This window comes from Hippocampus zosterae, chromosome 5, assembly GCF_025434085.1.
Source record: "Hippocampus zosterae strain Florida chromosome 5, ASM2543408v3, whole genome shotgun sequence".
NCBI lineage: Eukaryota > Metazoa > Chordata > Actinopteri > Syngnathiformes > Syngnathidae > Hippocampus > Hippocampus zosterae.
The window spans coordinates 7,989,019-8,009,740 of NC_067455.1; the positions used below are offsets into that span (position 1 = coordinate 7,989,019).

General features: G+C 41.9%; 2 protein-coding genes across 4 annotated transcripts in view; one reads left to right on the forward strand and one right to left on the reverse strand.

Annotated features, from left to right (window-relative positions):
* The window catches only part of znf385d (zinc finger protein 385D), a 101,360-nt gene extending 81,502 nt beyond the window's left edge, over positions 1 to 19,858 (reverse strand). For all 3 annotated transcript variants that reach the window (XM_052066041.1, XM_052066042.1, XM_052066040.1), the window contains exons 1-2: positions 19,713 to 19,858; positions 682 to 804 (exon numbers count right to left, since the gene is read on the reverse strand). The gene's annotated coding sequence lies outside the window, so the exon portion shown is untranslated. The remainder of the gene's footprint in view (positions 1 to 681; positions 805 to 19,712) is intronic.
* LOC127601063 (ubiquitin-conjugating enzyme E2 E2) overlaps positions 19,773 to 20,722 on the forward strand; it is a 29,441-nt gene continuing 28,491 nt past the window's right edge. The window contains exon 1 of the mRNA XM_052066050.1: positions 19,773 to 19,929. The gene's annotated coding sequence lies outside the window, so the exon portion shown is untranslated. The remainder of the gene's footprint in view (positions 19,930 to 20,722) is intronic.

A 20,722-nucleotide genomic window follows, 5' to 3' on the forward strand; every position in this document is an offset into this window, starting at 1 on the left:
GGTACCGGGTTCGATTCCAGCTCCGGCCTCCCTGTGTGGAGTTTGCATGTTCTCCCCCTGTGTGGGTTTTCTCCGGGTGCTCCGGTTTCCTCCCACATTCCAAAAACATGCGTGGCAGGCTGATTGAACACTCTAAATTGTCCCTAGGTGTGAGTGTGAGTGCGGATGGTTGTTCGTTTCTGTGTGCCCTGCGATTGGCTGGCAACCGATTCAGGGTGTCCCCCGCCTACTGCCCGAAGACAGCTGGGATAGGCTCCAGCACCCCCCGCAACCCTAGTGAGGATCAAGCGGCTCGGAAGATGAATGAATGAATGAATGAATGTATATGCGGTAAAGACCCATAGAAAATGAACACTTAAAAATCTGCGTTATACATTAAAAAGCGATATTGTGGGGGGTTCACTGACAGACGCGTATGTCCATTCAGGGACTCTTTGACCTTGAAGTTGGCCCCCTGAGACTATGCTGGGTCAAAAGGGAGTGATTTAATGCTCTCGCCATGAAACTGTGAGGTGGTGAATCAGGATGACGGGGCATTATCAAGCTGAGTTCGCTTTGTTCTAATATTGGTAGGCAATTGTCAGTCACTAACCTTGATAATGACCTGGTGTGTGAACATTTGGTGCGAGAAAGGACTTGGTGTGAACAACAGCCCGGTGTGAACAACGGTACTCGGAATACCTTTGTTCTCCCCTCACGTTGTCCTCTGCGGGCTTCTGTTCACGTGGCTCAATTCTGACATTGCAGTTGGACGTCCATCCTTCTTATCTGAAGGTTGAAAACATCCGGTTCTCAGCGGCAGTCCTGGAAGCCAAGTTGTTAATTAATTGATTGAAAATGTGACGACCTCGGCCAAGAAAGACCTATTTTCAGCCCCGTTTCGTTCTCCTACCAAACACAAAAGTAGAATTTAAAGCATATTTTCCCCTGCATTTGGCTTGTATGGAACAGTAAAAGCAAAGTTCTCTCAGATCAACAATCTGTGGCACATACACATTCAGCGTTAAGGCTTATGAACAGGTGAGCTATTGCAGGTAAACACATCTTAACTTGAGAAGAGTTGGAGACAGCAAATGTGAGATGCTGACGAATAAATAAAAATCCTCCCTGTCCCACTACAAACCGATTCTTGTTGCATTATGTCTGTTGAGGCACTGGCAGGTTTATGCCGTCATACTCTCTAAAAAAAACTAATTAAAAAAAAAAATCAAGCACAAAATTTTATTTATAAAGCGCTTGCTTACCAGACAATACAATGCGGGTCAAAGTGCACGCAGACACACGCGCACACAGGCAGGTTAAAAACCAACATGTAATGAGCCGAGAATCCAAATGAAACACGATCTCAGCCGACTATGTTTCATCATCCACAATGACTGAGGTGACAAATGTTTTGATGGTTTAATCATCTTGCCGGGCATCCACGGAAATCACAGCTAGTCCCATTTGCCCTTCCCGTTCCCTCGCGTCGTATTGCCACTTGGCTGCCGTGGAGTTCAGAAATTTAATATAAAAATATATATCAGAGTCCACCTTGTATTTTTACTTGAGTGACATATTGAAATCGGTACATCTACTATTAACAGTTTTTTTGTTCTAAACAAGTGACTGTACTTCTACAAAGTACTCAAGTACAGAGAGTGAGTACACTGCAAGTAACAAGTAACGACATCGACATGTTTATGACCACCTCAAAGCGCTCACTCAGTTTGTGCCCGCCCGGGTCACCAGCCAAAAGAGGAGCAGAATTCCCGAGCGCAAAGAATCCTAACGCAGACGCAAAATGGAAGAAGTGGTGGCCACAATGTCTTCATTAACAAGAGGGCCAGGGTTTGGAAAAGTTGTACGCGTAAACACATTGGATGAACCGAGGAGAAGCAATCAGCACGGCCAGAGCAACATGACTCATACACAACATACGTATTTTAAGAGGGAAACACAATCACGTACCCGATGTTACTCTCTTTCCAACTCTGCACCTCCTTAAACCAAAAGTTATCGTTATGCCTATTTCTATTTTTTCTGCCTGCTCCCTCTCAAACTAAATGGTGTTGCTTTTGTCTTTTTTTGTTGTTCTTGCAATGAATTTTTTCTCGATGTCTCATCACGAGCTAATGAACCAAAGTTGTTATTGCTTTTTTGGTTGTTTTCTCCTGTCTGTCCTTTCTCAAACTACGAGCAGTTCTCTGTCTGAACCTTTGTCATCTTTTGTTATTGCTTTTTGCTGTCTCTTTTCAGTCTGTCAATACCCCCTGACAACCCAAGGTCCAGCAGGTGTAATGTTTGCTATTGTTGTCTGATGCTATTTCCTCTTTTCTGCTCCTTTGATACCACCACGTGCAGCAGTATTAGGTAGGAATATTGCTGTTGTCTTTTTTTTTTGCAGTTTATTGTATCTCTTCTGTCTGTCTGTCTGTCTGTCTGTCTGTCTGTCTGTCTGTAGTGGGATGCGCTTGAATCTGCGATGCGCAGGCGTCAAATAAACTCTGCGACTGTGCCTTCCTGCTAAAGTTTAACATAAAACTGACACGTAAAACAAAGGCTAATTAAACATTGTACACCAATATTTCAAGAAAGCATGTCTGTTCACGTAGCAAAAGTCCACTAGCTTGATGCTAACATACGATGCAAAATGCTAAATGGACTCATGGAAATGAGCATGGAGGTTATGGTAGTTCTAAACCTTTAAACAACCGCTTGTTTAACACGCATGGAGCAACAACACATTCAAAGAAAGAACTGAACAGAACTCACAGGAAAATATTCTCGTTCCTGTCAGGCTGTTGAATAGACGCAAGTGACACCCCCCCCCCCCCCCCCCCACTCATCCATTTTAAATTGCACAGCCACTTTGGCATATGCATATATGCTTGTATTTTACATTTCACTCTGTACTGTGGGCAGTTCATTACTAATTTAATACTTGTTTTGTTTTTCTACTTTCTCCTTTTCATAATTTTTCTGCTGTAAATTGCAGATTTCTCCATTGTGAGACAAATAAAGATGTTTCTTCTTCTTCTTCCTCCTCTTCTATCTGCTTGTGCTGCGTTGCTCAGTGCTGCCTGGCATATGTTGTGGCACAATGTGGTACTACATTGAAGACGGGCATTCCAAAGTCAAACTTGTTTGGATACAGTAAAAAAAAACATCAAAAAGCCTGGCTTCGAGATTGGCAAGACAAAATAGCAATCTTCCTCCTAGGATGTCAAACGTCCCTTCCGTTGGTAAGAGAAGACTGACAGACCACCCGTACAACAGTTTAAAAAAAAAAAAAAAGAAAAAGATAAAAAGTTTGCTGTTTGATAATGGTTGCGCAGGCCAGAGTCCCGGCTCGGACCGCCATGTGGTGAGCCAGCCGAGCCTTACATAACGTGTCGTCATTAGTCATGTTCCAACGGCTAATTGACAGTAATGGCGACTATCAGCGGCGAGTGGAAAAGCTGTGGAAAGTAAGCACACATGGTTTTGCTTTTGCTTCTTCCCGTCTTTGGCTTTTTTTTTTTTCCATTTCAAAGTGACGTGCGGGCGGACGGCGGGCCGACCTTTTGCGGCGTGTCGCGTCCCACCCGCCCAGCTGTCACTCTCACTGCTCCAGTCGCAAAACACCAATCAGCTTGTTTCCACTGTTGGCACACAGACTGATGCTCGTTCATATTTTGGGGTTCCTCGCTCTCCGTCTGCAGAGCTTGCTTTTTTTTTTTTTTTTTCATTTTCCCCAAAGACTTCCTGATTACCAGTGGGCACCTCCGACACTTTGCAGAAATCTTTTCTCTCTCTCTGTGTACCAGAATGGGTGGCAGTAAATCACACACAAGTCGGCAAGTCTCAATTCTTCAGCTTCAAGTTTCAAGTTACAGTGGCAAAACACAGGCAAGTCAAGTGGCATCCCCAATAAATTTCAGACAAGCTAAATCAAGTCATTACTTGGGTGAAACAAGTCATAAGTCAAGTCATACAATCTTGCTCAGTCACAACATGGGCCAATGAAGAGTTCAAACATAAACGCAGACGTTTTGTTCGTGGTGTTGATTTGGCTTGATACAAATGTATGAGCATGACGATTGGTTTCGTGACTTATCGTGTTTACTATTCCGTCTGTCAAATCACTTCAGAAAACATGTTAAAGGTGCTATGTCCGTCTCCATAATATTGGAAAAAAAATGTGACACGGGATACGGGTGTTGCATATTGCGATATCCATATTATTGCAAAATTTCACATTTTGCATTCAACATTCCTATTAAGTGATCTGGCAAAGTTCAGTGTATTGTGCAAAACAAGAAAGACTGATGACTTCCACGATTCCACTTCCTCACGTTCTCTTCCCTCGGTTGGCAGATGCGAGTCAGCACCAGAGGGACAAACAACATTTAGCTCGTTAGGATGATATTCGCTACGCTAACGGCGCAAATGAGTCCGAGTGACTATTACGCACACCATTTTTCTCACAGCCAGGCTACCGGGGCTGACCTACAAACACCGCTTTAAATGTCAAATTGCCGAAAATGCCATCATTTCATTTTCTTTTTCACACACACATACACACTCACACTGGCTGACTGACTTAGTGGTGTTCCCTGGCGGTGCCGGGTGGGTCAGAGGAGGGGCCTCGTCGGGTAGACAGTGGCGTTCATTTCACACTCGGGTGCACGCACATAACATTTCTGTGGCGGCACAAGCCATCACTCACATACACTCTCTCTCACCCACATACGCACACAGAGGACAAATTGCCTGCTTCACCTTTCCGTGAACGCACAACATGAACACAACAACCTCCTATTGTCTCCTGCGTATATTTATAGATGTGGCTATTTGTTTTTGTTTTTTTGTTGTTTTTTTTTAAATCCCCACCCTACTTATCCTCACCAAACACATCTAATTAAGAATTCTTACAATTAACTTGTGGACAAATCAACTATCGTGTTCTAATCCTGTCACTTTGTCATCCTCATGCCCGTCTATTCCTTCATCTCGCGCTGCTTGTCAACACCAAACATGTCGACTAATTGGCAATTTACACAACTAACAACTCACCTGTGTAGTTCTCATCTCATCCATCAACTAGCACGACTCACTGTCACCTCACCTCGCTGCTTGTTACCTCTCCCAGTTACTCATCATCATATCGTAACCATACCTGTCTCCTACTACCCATCAGTACTCGCAGCAAACCAGCCACGCCATCCACTCATTACCTAACCCCTCAAATAGTCATCTCATCACCCGCACCTTCCCCAACTAATCATCAGCTGGTATGGCTAATTGTCATCACTCCTAGCTTGTCATTATCACACCCACCAATTCACATATTAATTCTTCATCCAGACTTCAAATTGTCACCTAACTCGACTGCTGTTCATCACCTCACCCTACTTCACCATCCATTCGTCAATTAACCCCATCTAGTCGTCAACACCCAATTACCTCACCGGTGTAATTTCAGCCCACTCATATACTGCTAACCTAAAACCTAATCATCAACTCGTGCGACTAATCATCAGAGAGCAAAACTAATTGTCACTCACCCATCTAATCATAAGCTCTCTGGTTTGTTTGCCAACTGCTACAGTTTAATGCTAACATACAGTATAATGTGAAACAACATAGATGTGCTCCTATCAGTTCCAAAATCTGTGCCATTAACACCCCCGTACCTGCCCCAGCCAAGTTGTTGGTGATGGTCCACAAGGCATAAAAGAGAGAGAGCGATGTGCCTCCCAAATTATAACCGAGTACGTGAATCATAGCTGTCAGAAAGTGTAGCTGCAAACAGTCCAAGTTTTGTTAGCCCTTAAACAGGCACTTTACTGCTTTGAAGACTGAAGCAAGGTCCACGTAGCAGATGCTACACGTCAATGACATGTAACCACAACACTCAGCCTCAGGGAAGACGCAAGTCCAGTCTGGTCTTTGAATGTTTGGATCTCCCCCAATACAATCCCAAACATTCACTCAGTACCATCCTCTGGAAATTAAAAAAAAAAAAAAGTATCAGTTTCACCAATCACATGGAATGTTGTGGACATATCTATTATGACAGAACCCAAACATCCAAGGTCTAAAGGACCCATGGGAGAAATCTGTTATTTTGGGCGAATTCTAGGGCTTGTTCTTTGTTCTTTGACTAAGGAATTTCAGTAAGTTAAATTAAAAAAAAAATCCTTCAACATCAGCAAAGTATGCTATACACTATTCTGAATGTGTTAAATTCGCTGGGTAGTGCAATTAATTTCTTGAGCTGCGTATAACATGGTTTTTTGGGGGTTGGGGGGTGAAATGTTTCCCTCCAGGTGGCAGTGATGTGTAAAATATGCAAATGAGCACTTGAATATTCATAGTGCGAGCGTACGTCCCTGAGTAACTTGAACAAATGTGACAGTTGAGTTGAGAGTTCAAGTCATCAGCCTACATGTTGTGACTCCGTGTTGTTATGATCTGGAATATGTGCGAGTGTGGTTTTTTTTAATGTAGTATTTGACTTAGTTTATCCAGACTCTCAAACTGTTAGCTGAGGTTTCTTTAGCCTGAGTGTTCCTAACTCCTATGAAAATTATTTTTACGAGGTGCTAGCATGACAACACAATAAAAGGCAACAAAAAAAATCTGGAATGAATCAATGTACCGTAGTATAATCCTGAGCTCTCAAATCCCTCACAGTATCAATATAGGCAGCAGACTTGCAATATCGTGACAAATGCAATTTACACATCACTTGTTGCCAGACAGAATTTGCAAGGGCATCATTAAAATCCCTACAAAATGAAAATATATACTGTACATATTTTTTAATTTGGCACACCACAGAGAAGAGTATTGTCTCATAGTGCCCACTTCACTGCAGTGATCAGTGATTGCCCCATCATCCGCCTGTGAGGTTCTGCTTGCAGTTTCTTGAAAACATATTTTTTTAAAACATACTTTTTGCTCTTCAATCTTCTGGACTCAAATCAAGTCTATTTCTGCTTACATCGTGTCAAACGTTGTGTATGCTTTACCTGCGTTCAACATAAAGGGAATGAGAGGAGCCGCTTCCATTGGCCGGGAAACAAATCGGCTTTGTTCACTCCCACAACGGCGCAATCGCCTCTTTCTTTCTTGCGCCAAGACTTGTGCTGGGCATGAAAAGAGGGCCCAGTTCGACAGTCAGTGGGTCAGTCGTTTAGTTGTAATGTGTTTTGTTACTCAGTCTGGCAGTTGGTCATTTGGTCTGCGGATTCATTGATCAGTCAGTCGGTCGGTTAGTAAGTTGGCGAATAGATTGGTTACTCGGTCGATCAGTCATTCATTCAGTCAGTGGGACGTGTTTTTTTTCCCCTCTCGGACAGACACGTTTGGTATTTTTGAAGGTTTTCCCTCACTCTGCTGTTTGTTGTTGTTATTTTTTTTTTGCAGGGCTGTTTTTTCTCTATAATCACATGACGTGAAGGCGCGCAGGTTAGCTGAAGACAAAACATCACAACAGCAGCTGTTTACGTGAGTCGACTGATCTTTTTTGTTTTGCCACTGTTTTGAGTACGATGAAAAGCCGTTAATGTCCCGCTGTGTTTCTATTCTTCAATCGCAAATGTGTAAAACCACGATCTGTAAGTAACTTCAAGCGTCTTTTCTTTTGAGTAGATAGTCTGGTGTACAGATTTGACTCTTGCACTGTAAAAGCTCCATGATGAGTGTGTGTGCGTGTGCGTGTGCGTGTGCGTGTGTGTGTGTGTGTGTGTGTGTGTGTGTGTGAGAGAGAGAGATTGTAAGGTGCCATTTTTGTGGTGGCGCTTTTATGATTAGCAGAATGACTCAGAAAGCTAGGGTGACCCGAGAAACATCCCATAAAAACCTGCGGCGGAGAATATTTTATGGACGACGTAAAATATTAGCACCACAGACCTGACCGCGTTATTACCATCCAGAATATTAGAATGCAGCCGGATTTGTGACATATTGTCGGTTGTGATTAACGACATTGTGAACTGGTCGTCTCCATGAGACTGTCACAGCCGATTGACGCCATGACATCACGGGCTGACTCAGCAAAAAAAAAAGCACAAATAATTTTTTTTTCCTGTCCCTGAGGACTGTAACATTGGTTAATCTGGAACAAACATCTCTGCTTGTGGTTGTGCACAGCGTAGAGTATTATTGCAACAAAGCAATCAGATCGGACGCAATTAAATGACACTTTCCACCATACAGTAACAGACTACTTCTACAGTCCAATCTTATTTATCATGGGGGATACGTTCCAGACCCACCAACGATAAATCTGCGATGCAGACCATATAAAACACTTGAAAATATTTTAAGCCTGCTCTCATCAACACATTTAATTAAACACATTATAATATATTCAAATACACTTTTTTTCCTTTGTGACGGTTCTCACTCTCTCGATGTCAAGAAATGGGAGACTCGGACAAACATCACTCGGACAAAACGAACAAAACACTTTTCAGTTCGCAAATTTCTACTAAGAAGAGGCAAACCATACTTTGTTCAAGCTGTTTGTCACCCGTAGTTGGAGGTTTACGGTAAAATTGACACGCATGCATGAAAAGGAAAATAAATGTATATTTATCTGAATGTTCAACCAAACTATATCATAGAGCAAATATCGTCAAATAAAAGTCAGCTAGCTTAATGCTAAACGTCTTAGACGATCTTATGTAGATTAGCATAGATTTTATACTAATTATAAACCTTCCAACAGCTGCTACTTTAGCACACACATGCAACAACAACACATACAAACAGGATAAAACAATACTCGCAGGCATTTATTCTTTCTGCTCTGCGATAACGATGTATATTAGTGAATTTTATTAGGGAACCTTCTCTGTCTCTTGTTTTTGTTTTTTTAAACACTTTTTTTATTGTGAAAGGATAACATATTACAGTGAGAAAGACAAATAAACAATTTTCTGAATCTGGGTGTGCTCAGCAGGGGGACAACATGGACGCCTTCTAAAAAAATAATGATGTGAATCATTATGTTGGGACTAATAGAAGTAGGTATGTTATTGGAAATACCTTTTGTGGAAAATAGGTGATGTACGTGTAGCTTACTCAGAACTGAAATTGTATTTGCAACAAACGACAGCTCGTAACTCGAAAACCTGTAAGTTGGGTCATTCGCAAGTCAAGGTAACATTGTATAAGAATAGTGAGGTTTAAAAAAATGTGTCTATAAATAGAGTGATGGACATCTATGTACAAAAACATATTTTTATTCTTTTGGGTATGTTTAACAGCCTTAGTTTGACTGTTTGGCATGATGCTAAAAGAAAAGAAGAGGCAATCAGTAAACGGAACACTGAGCTCCTATTGGGCCACTGGACCTGCCATAAATCATTGCCTTTGTCTGCTTCTCTGGGAACATAAAATAAAAAAATAACCACTTTTTTTTTCTCAGGATAGATTTGCTGATAGTTTGTTTTGGGTGTTTGGCGTTTTCTTGGCAGTATTGTTGCATGTTTTGGGAAAACAAGTTGAAACGCAGTAAAAGGGCCAACAGAGTGAAACGTGGGGGGAAAAAAAGAGTTGGTCTATTGGAATGTAGCTAATTAAAGAAAGGGAGGCCTGGGGGGATCTTCTTGACGCAACCGTCCAAATGTTTAAATGTGATTCTGGCCCCACCTGGAGCACAGATGCCACAATACACATATTTAAATGTTATTTTCCCATCATTAAAAATGGATGAAAACATCTCATCTTTGTCGCTGAAATGTGTTGGCTAGATTCCTCTGTGCTAAAAACTAACAAATGTATCGCTGCTAATGACGACTGGCTTTCAAGTTCAGAGGTAAATTAACCAACCGAGCTGGAAATGACTAACTCGGATAAGCAAGAAAAATAACAACAACAAAAAGTCGGATTACAAAAGGAGAACAAAACAATCAGAGAAGCAAGACCAAAGACGAGTTTTTGGCTCGGTCCACCTGCATCATTGAATAATTAATAATAAATGCACACATGGCGAATGCTGTTGATTCCTGAGGGTTCGTTCAAGGTCGCAAAAATGTTCACAAACAGGTTTACTTGTCAGGAAATCCACGTTCAAAATGATTCTCTTGAACATATTCAAAATGTCTTGGCGACAATAAAAGCTGTTTGCAGCAAGTAAAACTGTCGAGTATGTCCAAAATGCTCATGACAAGAAAAGACTGTTTCTGATCTGAACATCTTGCAAACATCTTTGCAACCTTTAGCGAGCCCTGATGAAAAGCCAACATTCGCTAAATTTGTCAACGCTCATAAGCCTTCGCCGCTCAGTGAATTATCACCTTTTGTTACTCTGTTTACTCGTCGGTTTGTTCATTCATCCGTCATTTGCTTGTTAGTCATGGTCTCGCATGAAACACACAGTGATTTCCAACTTTCGAAAAACACAGTGAGAAAGTGGCTCGCCCACCACAGTGGAATCGTTTGGAAAACTGGCCAGACCAAAACGTGTGACCAGCAATTACGTGCCATTGTGTCGCCAAATTGGAGAGCTCTTATTGTTCTGATAGTTACGTGCGCGCGTGTGTGTTGCATGACTGTGTGTGCTTGGCTTGATTGTGTTTCAATAGCCACTGATTGATTGCAGCAGCACCAAACACAGCAATGGGGGGGGAGTGCAATCTTAGAAACAAACAAAACCGAAGCAACAACAACACTCAAGGTGCCTTTTATGTTTTAGATTCATCGGCAGCTTTGTGTAATGTGCTCTGTTGCTCCGTATGGTCGAAATTGCATTGCCGTTTAAGACACAGGAGCGATCACGTCACGTTTGCATCAATGACATCGCGATGCTTTTAAACCATCCAAAATGTTTTTTGGTGTGCTGTTAGTTATTTCTTTTGGTCTGTTTGTTTGTTTTAATTTGCATATGCATAATTGCTGAAGTGCCATCTGTCATGATTTGGTTTGGAACCAACAGGTGGCACTGTCGCACTCCCCCCTGCAGCTAGACACCTGTTGGTTATTAGGTAATCAGTGCTTTAAAAGGACTCCCAGCCCGTCCACTCATTGTCAGGTCATTGTTTGCTCTTTGCTACTGTCATGTTCGTTTGTTTGCTGTTCCTTTGCTGCTGTCATGTTTGTTATGGTCACGGTTCTGTTTTAGCTTCAGTTGCTATTTTTGATTGCTACTTTGGACTATGATTGTTTTTGGATTTTGTTTTCTCTGTGTTTTATCAATACTGTTGAACCTTCTGCTGCGGAAGTCTCTCGCTGGTCATGTGTAGGTAGGCATGATTGCTGGTGACTACACTCGGTTCGAGGCACAAGACTGGAGACGTTTCTTATTTTCTTTGTGTGGTCGCTGAACACCCGACGTGCCTCAGTGCATCGTCACTGCCAGAAGCGTACTGCAGGGAAGTTCCACCCCCTTTATTTATTTACACCCCATAACACGGTATCCCTCCACACAAAATGGTACCAAACATTAAGTAATAATGCCAATGGCATACATCGTCACTCAACAAATACAATTCTTCAAGTATACCTTGCTCCTGCCTCCTGCCTGCTTTTTGGGGTCCACTCCACCACCACGCAACGTGACACCATCACACACAACCACTGAACCACTCTCAAATACAGAAACACTCTGATATGCACGTCTGAAACGCTCTCGTTCATACTTTTGGTGATTCCCACAGAATATTAAACAATATTGTAACGTGCATGGTGTTTGTTTTTGGCAAGTATGCAGCATAAGTCTACATTTTAAAGGTAAACTTAAGACTTAAAGGTCATGCTTCTGTGTTTTCGGGTTAAGCACATGAATATTTTTTTTTTAAATGCAGCGTTGATGAAGCCATTTTACATAACCCATAAACATCCTTGCAAGATTAAAGCTGGAGAAATGCAAAAGGAAGCTCGTTTATTGTGCTAATGGGGCTGCAGGGAAGAAGAAGGAAAAACGCAAAGGGCGCCTTAATTGCTGTTAGGAAAATATTTGCTTTTATTTTTGCTACAAATCAGGAGAGCGAATGTTAGAAATGAATGGCAATGTAGAGATGTGGCAGTCCATCTTGAACCGCAGGGGGATATTTTTGGGGGGGGGGGGGCGGGGGGGGGGCAGGTTGAGATGTGAAACGTCTCATTTCCACTGAGCTAAAATCCAATTTCATGGCAAACGTACTGACTGTTAGGAGTCCCCCCGCAAGAAAGTGCTTTTCGTAGTACAGGAGGTCAATTACGCCTGCTGAGATGCTCTCAGGCCTGTAAGGAAGAGTGTGATGAGACCTCATTTTTCATGCTTTTAAAAGGCAACAACAAATGACGCCGGCACGTGGCTGACAAAGACGCCACACGCGCACAGAGAAAGTGGAGAGAGGGGGTATGATGATCATGCAGAGCCTCCTAGCGTTTAAAATCAGCAAGTGACCCAAAAAAAATATTCATGACAACAAAAAAGAAAACCCATTCAGTGCACATTTTGCAAGGGTTGGGAAAAAAATGTGTGGTGAGAAAAAGGTGACATGTCTTTCATCAATTAATACAAGTGGAACAAAATACGATTTTGTTCACCAATAATGTGGTAAAATGCTGATTTCTAATTGTGAGTTTTTCAAGGCCAAAATTGTCCATAAATCACTCCAGTGGACAGCTATTCAAATGACTCTTCCCACCTTTTCCCCCAGAGTAAAAGAATAGTACAGACCGTTATTTTTCCATTACATTATCCTCCATTTACCACGTCATTGAATTCAACTTGCCTATGTTGTTTTGAGTTGTGTTGCTTTGTTTTTTTTTAATATGACCACATCATAAAATCAGTGGTGGGAAGTAACAGCATAAAGATACTTTAGCTATTTTTATTTTGCTTGAGCATTAATTTCAGATGACGTTTTACTTTTACTCTGTACATTTGAAAAGAGATACAGTCATTGTACTTTCACTTGCTTACTTTGCAAACATAGAGAGTGAAAGTCAACCACGGTTGGTATCTTGAGTGAGATCTTGGAGACTTACAGGGAGTTAAAAAAAGGCTAATATTAACATTTTTGTTTTATTGTATAAACTAATGGCAACATAAATTCTAAATTCCAAATCTAATCTAAATATTGATATTGACAGAATGTAATTAATTGTAAAGAATGAAAAATAACAAAGTCCAGTTTTCTTTTGGTTCTGTTTTCTCTCCAGAGGTGTAATTGATGATGAAAATCGTAAGAGGGAGCACATAACTCCTGCTCTGGCATCCCTTCACTGGCTCCCCATTCATTTTAGAGTTATGTTCAAGATCCTCCTCTTTGTTTTCAAATCTCTGAATAATCTCGCGCCACCTTACCCCTCTGAGCTCATCCGCCACTACAGACCTGCGCCTCAGGTCTGTGGACCAGACTTTGTTAGAAGTACCAAGAACTAAACTGAGGCTCAGAGGGGATCGAGCCTTTTCTGTTGCTGGTCCCTCTCTCTGGAATGACCTCCCACTGAACATTCGGCAAGCCTCTTCGCTGACCATCTTCAAAGCCCTCCTCAAAACTCACTTGTATTCTTTGGCATTCGACTCAGCATGACTTAGATTTGTTCTTGATTTTACTGTTTGGTGCTTTCTACCGCCTTTATTACCGATTTGTCTTACTGTTTATTGTGCATGTTAAATTGCTCCATGTACAGCACTTTGTATGCAGCGATGGCTGTTTGAAAATGCTCGACAAATGCAGTTGACTTGACTTGAAAAAGAATTTTTACTCGGGTATTGAAATACATTTCAGATTCCCATTCTACTTTTTTTTTTACTTAAGGGGCCAAGTCAGTAATTTTACTAGTCTTTTTTTTTATATCAGTATCTCTATTTCGACAAAAGAACAGAGTGTCACTACTTTTACACACTCTGAAGTACATCCAGTGACATCCACTGCCTCATTCTTGTCAGAGCACACACTGCTGAAATTGCACCAACAGTACAATGACAATGTCACCATAGCACACTTCGCGCTCATCCGTGCAATCCACTGCCAAGGGAATCCATTCCAATCCTTTTTTCCCCCCACGTTGATGCAAGCAAGATGAGCGGGTTCGGGTGGATGGTAACGGTGGTGTGGGTTGGGGTTCAGTTGGTTCCAGGGGTTACATTTTATGCAAAGGATTTTTATGACAAATCCGAGCAGGCGTGACCTTGGGGCCCAGGAGTGGCGTAACCCCTTTTCTCTTGCAGGTCACCATCCATCACGCCCGTGCCGCTTAATCATGTTGATATAATCTCGCCTGAGGCTAATCGGCTAAAATGAGCACATGCAGGATGAACTGACAGTGAACTGATTATCTCAGAATCAGAGTTTCTTGAGCTGCAAACGGTCACAACACTGGTGGACATACAATATACCACTTGCAGGCACGTATTCTTTATCCTTTGCACACTGACTCATTTACCTAGTCACTTCCAGTAGTAGTGAAATGTTTCTTCATATCTGTCTGTATTCCACCTCATCATTGAAATAATGGCATTACCATTCATTTCAATGGGTAAAGATGATTTGCGACGTGAGAGTTTTGAGTTATGAGCATGGTCATGGAATGAATTTAACTCAAAAGTCAAGGCACCGCTGTATACAGTAATTGCTGTAAATTTCGGCTTGGTTAAGTTGTGACCGAAATACAGTGAAGCATGGAGGATAGGGACCGAACCCCGCGGCCAATTTGAAAAAATCTGCAAGTAATTGAAGCCTACCAATTAGGTTTGTGATTGCCATTAAATACCACAAGATGGCAGCAAAGCACTTTTTTCTTTTAGACAAGTCTATGGCTTGACAAAAACGAAGTTCTTCCCCTTACTTCAACATAGTTGGTTGGTACCAAGATGCCACCAGATGTTACCAAAGCAATGTTTTTCAATTAGACATGGCTCTGGCCTGAGTAGTGAATCGCAGGTACAGTTTCCATCCAGGTAACACACCACCAGAAAATGTAAAACACTCCTTTCAACTTCAGCACACGATTTAAGCAGTCAGAAAAAATGTATCCCTTAAATCCAAATGTATATAAACAATGACTCAAGACATTGATATGTTTGATTAGGAACAATGAAGCATGACATCTCATTTGTTTTGTTTCATTTTGTTGAGAGTCATTGAATAAAAAAGGCCCTGTTAAGGCCCTGTTTGGATTTGTGGATTCAAGCCGCCATTCGGGCAATTTACCCCATCGTTTTTAAATCTTCCCCTCAGGCATTCTCGTAGATCTCAGAGGATTTTGTAAGGAAATCCTGATGAAGAGAGTGGAATAAAAAGAATCCCAGTAACGCATTTCCTCTGACTACATGCCGACTAATCTCCATTCGTAAAAATGGAGCACGAGCACTCATGAAAGATCCACAACCAGTCGAACATCTCTAGGTCATGTTCATTGCAGTTATGAGTGTAAAGTAACTAAGGTCTTAAATTATATTTAATCATTTTGGACAAAGTGTTCCAAAGTGTCGGTTTTTGTTCGATTGCTTCATGAAGTGTGTGAGCGCCCCCCCCCCAGGGCTGTGTGAAATGCAAACTGTAATGATGGATGGATACTGTAATGTAATGAATGTAACTGTAATGAATGGAGGATAATTAAACATAGTTTCTTCACAAAATAAAAAGCTTAATCGCTCTTAATTTGATTTTTAACATGTTTAGTAGGGGCATCGGAGCATGCGCCAACGGTGTATGTGGATGTTCAAAGCGGACGCATGGATAAAGGGGTACAGGATGGGTAAATCCACACAAACACAGGGCAAACACATTAACTCCATACAGGAAAGGAGTAGCCTGCATTCAAACCCCTATCCTCATAACTGTGAAGCAGATGTGGTAACCATTAGGCTATCGTAGTGCCGCCTCAAATTGACCTGTTGACCTTCATTTAAATACACGAACAATTGTGCTCATTTTTTTTTTTTGCGGTTTCCTTTTTCCTTTGTGTTTCTTTTCAGAACTGAATACATGTAGCGTGTTCCATTGATCTACAATCTCACACACAGCCAACCCCAATTTCACACACAAACTAAAGTATTCTGTTTTGGATGGTTCAACAAACAGCAGGTAACATGGTCCCATGAATACAATTTACCGGTACCCTATTTAACACACGAACAAACAATCTTTTTTTTCCCTCTTTTACCTTTCGATTGGTAAAACATGCAGCATATGACATTGACCCATGAACACACACATACACCCCAATTCAAAGCACAAATGTGTTCATAGCCTGTGTCTTTTTTTAGATGATACATCATGCAGTGAGTTACACTGACCCATGAACACAACAACACTTAGAAAGACTGCCAGGATGTAGCACAGAGATGTGTTTTTTTATGGCTGAAAGCATCAGGTCACACTGACCCACGATCAAAAACACACATACAATTTACCTCAATTTAACATACAAACATGCTTATTTTGGGTTTCTTTTTCTTTTTTGGGGGTGGCCGATGTAGTGGGTCAATCTGACCCATCAATCCACAGACACATAAATGGTACCAATTTGATGGTTTCTATTTTGGGGTTATGTCTTGGGTTGGAATGTATTGTGGATGAACGGACTGCAATCAACTTGAGAGGTTCCACTCCAAGTGTCCCAAAAATAAATATTCAGACTTCAAGTAATATATTTGTTCTTTAATCTATGAAGTGGAATTGATTTGCATATTAGCATTGATCACGCTAGATATTTCTTTGCATTTAGGCTGGAATAAATTCACATTACCCTACAATCAAAGTACGCATACATACATTTACGACACTGTTAAGAGGTCTACATGATCCACAACGACAGTCATGTGTTTGCAATTATCTGGTTGAGCTTTAGCTGCTACGCATTAAATGTAATCAGGACCTCGTCAAGCCTCTACGCCTTGCGGTGACCCCCCGGAGGCCTTTCCGTGTAGGAGCCGTCGCAATTAAAATGGAAATGTGGGGATGTAAAAGTTGAAACATCAGCCCGTCCCTGCGGCGTGAGTCAATCCAGCAGTGAGTACGAGTCAAGTGTTGGGAGGGGTGGGGGGTGTCACGTTAGTCAGTCACGTCCCCTTGAATGAAGAAAATAGTTGGCCCAGGACACCAGTATCACTGATCAGCATGAAATTGGGCGGACATGTCTATCATAACAGAACGCAGCAATAAGTCTCCGTACTTATAAATTAAACTCATCAGGAAGTCTGCCATTTTGGTTTGAAACAGCGATTTTGGGCAAAAGCTTGGGCCCTTAGTAGAAAGTTAGAAAAAGTCAGAAAAACAAATACTGTATTACACAGATACCAGTTTCACCAATTGGGTCTAGGCGTATCACGTAAAAGGGTGCACCAACACCAAAGAGTCTCAGGCCCCAAATTGAACAGGAAGTCAGCCATTTTACTTTGAAGCAACCAATTGGGCCAATTCCAGTGCTTGTACTTTAAAGATGGGATAAATAAAAATCAGCAATGGACACCAGCTTTCCCGTTCAGCTTGTCAGTGGGGGGACATTTCTATCATGACGAGAAGCACCCAAAAGTCTAAATAATGTCCCAAAATGTAGAGGAAGTCTGCCATTTTGGTTTAAAGCAGCCATTTTGGCCTAAAGTCAAAGCTTGTATATTTTGGCTAACTCTGACTAGATAATTCACCCAATCAAAAGCAGGTATCCTTAACAGATGTGACACTGAATTGCAGAGCACGTCCTCAAATTTTGCTGATTACTTTGAGAACTAGCCATTTGCTGTTGCGTTGATTATGGTTATACAGTATTTAAAATTATCATTTTTGTTGCAGGATAGCAGCCATTTTGGCCAAAATGTCAAAGCTTGTATATTTTGGCAAAATCTGACTAGGTAATTCACCCAATCGAAAGCAGGTATCCTTAACAGATGTGACACTGAATTGCGGAGCACGTCCTCAAATCTTGCTGATTACTTTGAGAAATAGCCATTCGCTGTTGCGTTGGTTATGGTTATACAGTATTTAAAATTATGATTTTTGTGGCAGGATAGTCTTTTCTGTAATTATAGTGAAACCTTTAAATTATAAACCAACAGTTAATCTTGTAGACCTCCATTTTGGTCAGACTTGGAAACATTTTTAACCATTGGAAATAACTGAAAAAACAACATTCCCCTCATGATCTCGAAGCTCAGTCGCTAGCACCACATACAATGCAATCAAATGACTATAGTATGCAGAGAACTTAATCAAGAGTCTGTATTTATTGAGCTAGCGCAATTTGAACTATAAAATATGTATTTTGTAATTGAATATTCCAATTAAATACATTTTTCTTTTCCAGTTTGAGGGTTCCACATCCCATGACATGAAAGTTGGGCCATCAAAATCTCCTGTATTCCCACCAGCCAAGCATGCAGACGCGGTGACATAACATGTCTTAGCTCAGTGGCCTGCTTGCTTCTGGAAAAATGTGAACTGAGGAGGCGGATGAGGAGGCCTGGAGTGTTTTTTGATGTTTTCACATCGATTCACAAAGCTTCTGAATGTATGTCATACAGTGTAAAAATATCGGCCCACAATACACTGATGCTTTGTGTGAACTGCAGCAGTACAAAAACAAAAACAGTAGTGCCAATTTCTAGTTCGCCATCAAGGACAAAAGTGTTTTATCTTCTGGTCTTAACACTATCAAAAACACTGAGCTACAGTTACAATCTAAATTCCAATATTTTTTCTATATTGCCAAAAGTCCTTTCTGTTTGGTTAGTGTTTATCTTGGCTACACTGCTACCAGTTCGTGTTTGTGGATGGCTGAACTTTTTTTCTTTTATGTCCAATCAGAATTCGGCCTCTATGTGTTGCCATGTTAATCTAATCTGCCCAGGGCCTTCAGAATTAATTGTGCTGGCACGTGGAGCTCAAACTAAATAAGGAATAAAACTATTTCTTGAACCAATGTGGAACTCAAATTAAATAAGGAATAAAACTATTTCTTGAACCAATCAGATTTTTAATTCGTCCTACATGTAATGTCAGCATTTCTCTGTTCTATGATCAGCTCGTCAGAGCAAAACAATTGATTGTGAACTCTTGCTTTTACATTGTCATCTGCTAGTAGGCTAGTCAGAGCTGTATCGGATTGATTTTTATCAGAACCAGTCTGATCCAATCCATAAGACTAAAGTACATAATATATACTCAATTTAATTATCATCAAAACCTGGGGGGACCGAGCCTTCTCTGTCGCCGCCCCCACCCTCTGGAACGCTCTACCACAACACATTCGCAACTGTACTGACCAACAATCCTTCAAATCATCCCTTAAAACTCACCTGTTCTGCTATGCTTTTAATACCTTTTAATCTCTTTTACCCATTTTTCTTTTGTTCATCTAAATGTGCTTTTGTAAGTTATGTATGCTTGTTTTAAACGCACATTTTTATCCTGTGTTTTAAGCTGTTGTTAAGTGTCTTTGAGTGTGATGAAAAGCGCTTTCAAATAAAATGTATTATTATTATTATTGTCATAAAATGTATTTTATGATTACCGGTAATCAAAAATGATTTATTGCAGCTTTACAATGTTATGTTTTCCTTTGGGGGACTGGAGTACTCGTTGTACAGTGAATGTGTCCCAAATTTTGGGGGATTTCAATATCAAGCAAATTGAATCGACACAGTAGGAACAACGTTTAGAGTGACATAAAAAGTAACATCGGTATCGAGTAGTCCATTAGCACTCTCGAGTAGCGTTGGTCTCGGTAGTGGTGCGCGGTCCCGCGTGCACTCTATCTTGTCGGGAGCGCGCAATCGGGGGCGGTCCGGTACAGAGGCTTACCTCCGCTCCTCGCTTCTTCTTCGTCTTGTTCTTATTTTCGGTGCTGGTTGCTTGCTGCTTGTTTCTCGCTGCCTCCACCACGCGAGTTCAAAGAGCAAAAGGACGTCCGGGAGCGAGTGAAAAGGCGGCCGTGTTCTTGAGGATCCCCGTCTCTTCTATTTTTTAGGGGGATTAAAAATCACGCCGAATCGCAGCGTTGACGGCCGAGCGCCATCAGGTAAACACTGTAAAGTCGAAGCGAATGTCCCGTGGAAAGTGCTTTTTTTTCTTCTTCAATTACCACCGGGGAAGAGGAGAGCGGGGAGGAGGTGGAGGTGGATGTGCGGGGGACGAGCCTCCCTTTGTGCGGAAGAGTCAGGGTCACAATGTGGACGCTCGACGGACGGTCGCCTCAGCCGGCCTCGAGCGTCGCCCCCCCCCCCCCCCTCTCTCCGCCGTCGTCTCCCCGACAGAAACGCCTTCTTTTATGCGTCTTTTCGTTAAGTTTCCAACTCTGAGGCCTGCTCTCGGCCACCCCCTTCCCCCGTCTGTGCTTAAACCCCCCAGCAGCGATGTTGTAACGCACCCTACTTTTAGCCTTGTAGCTAGCTCCCCTGTGACGTTTAGGGACGGCTCGGTTTCCAGCCCCCGCTCGACCCCCATTGTGTGTTGTTGCCCCCACAATGCGGTCGTTCCGGCGCTTGTGAGTGGCGTAGGGGACTGTCGAGAACCTTGACCGACCGGGGTGCTTGTTTTCTTGGCATCGTAACCCCCCGACGTGCATCAGTGCGGCTTTCGTTCCATTAGAGTGCCGACATCTACCACTGCTATGAAACGCCCCCTCCGCCGGAAAAGGCGAGCTTGTTGTCTCTCCACTTCGCCATCCAAACACTTGGACTCTTTTGAATGTACCATAAATATACAGATTCGCCTGTGTTTTCACATCCTTTTTGTAATTCACACGACACGCGTCCGCGTTGAAGCCATGTTTTTGTCGCCCGCCAAGGGGCTGCGATTGGCGTTAATGACGC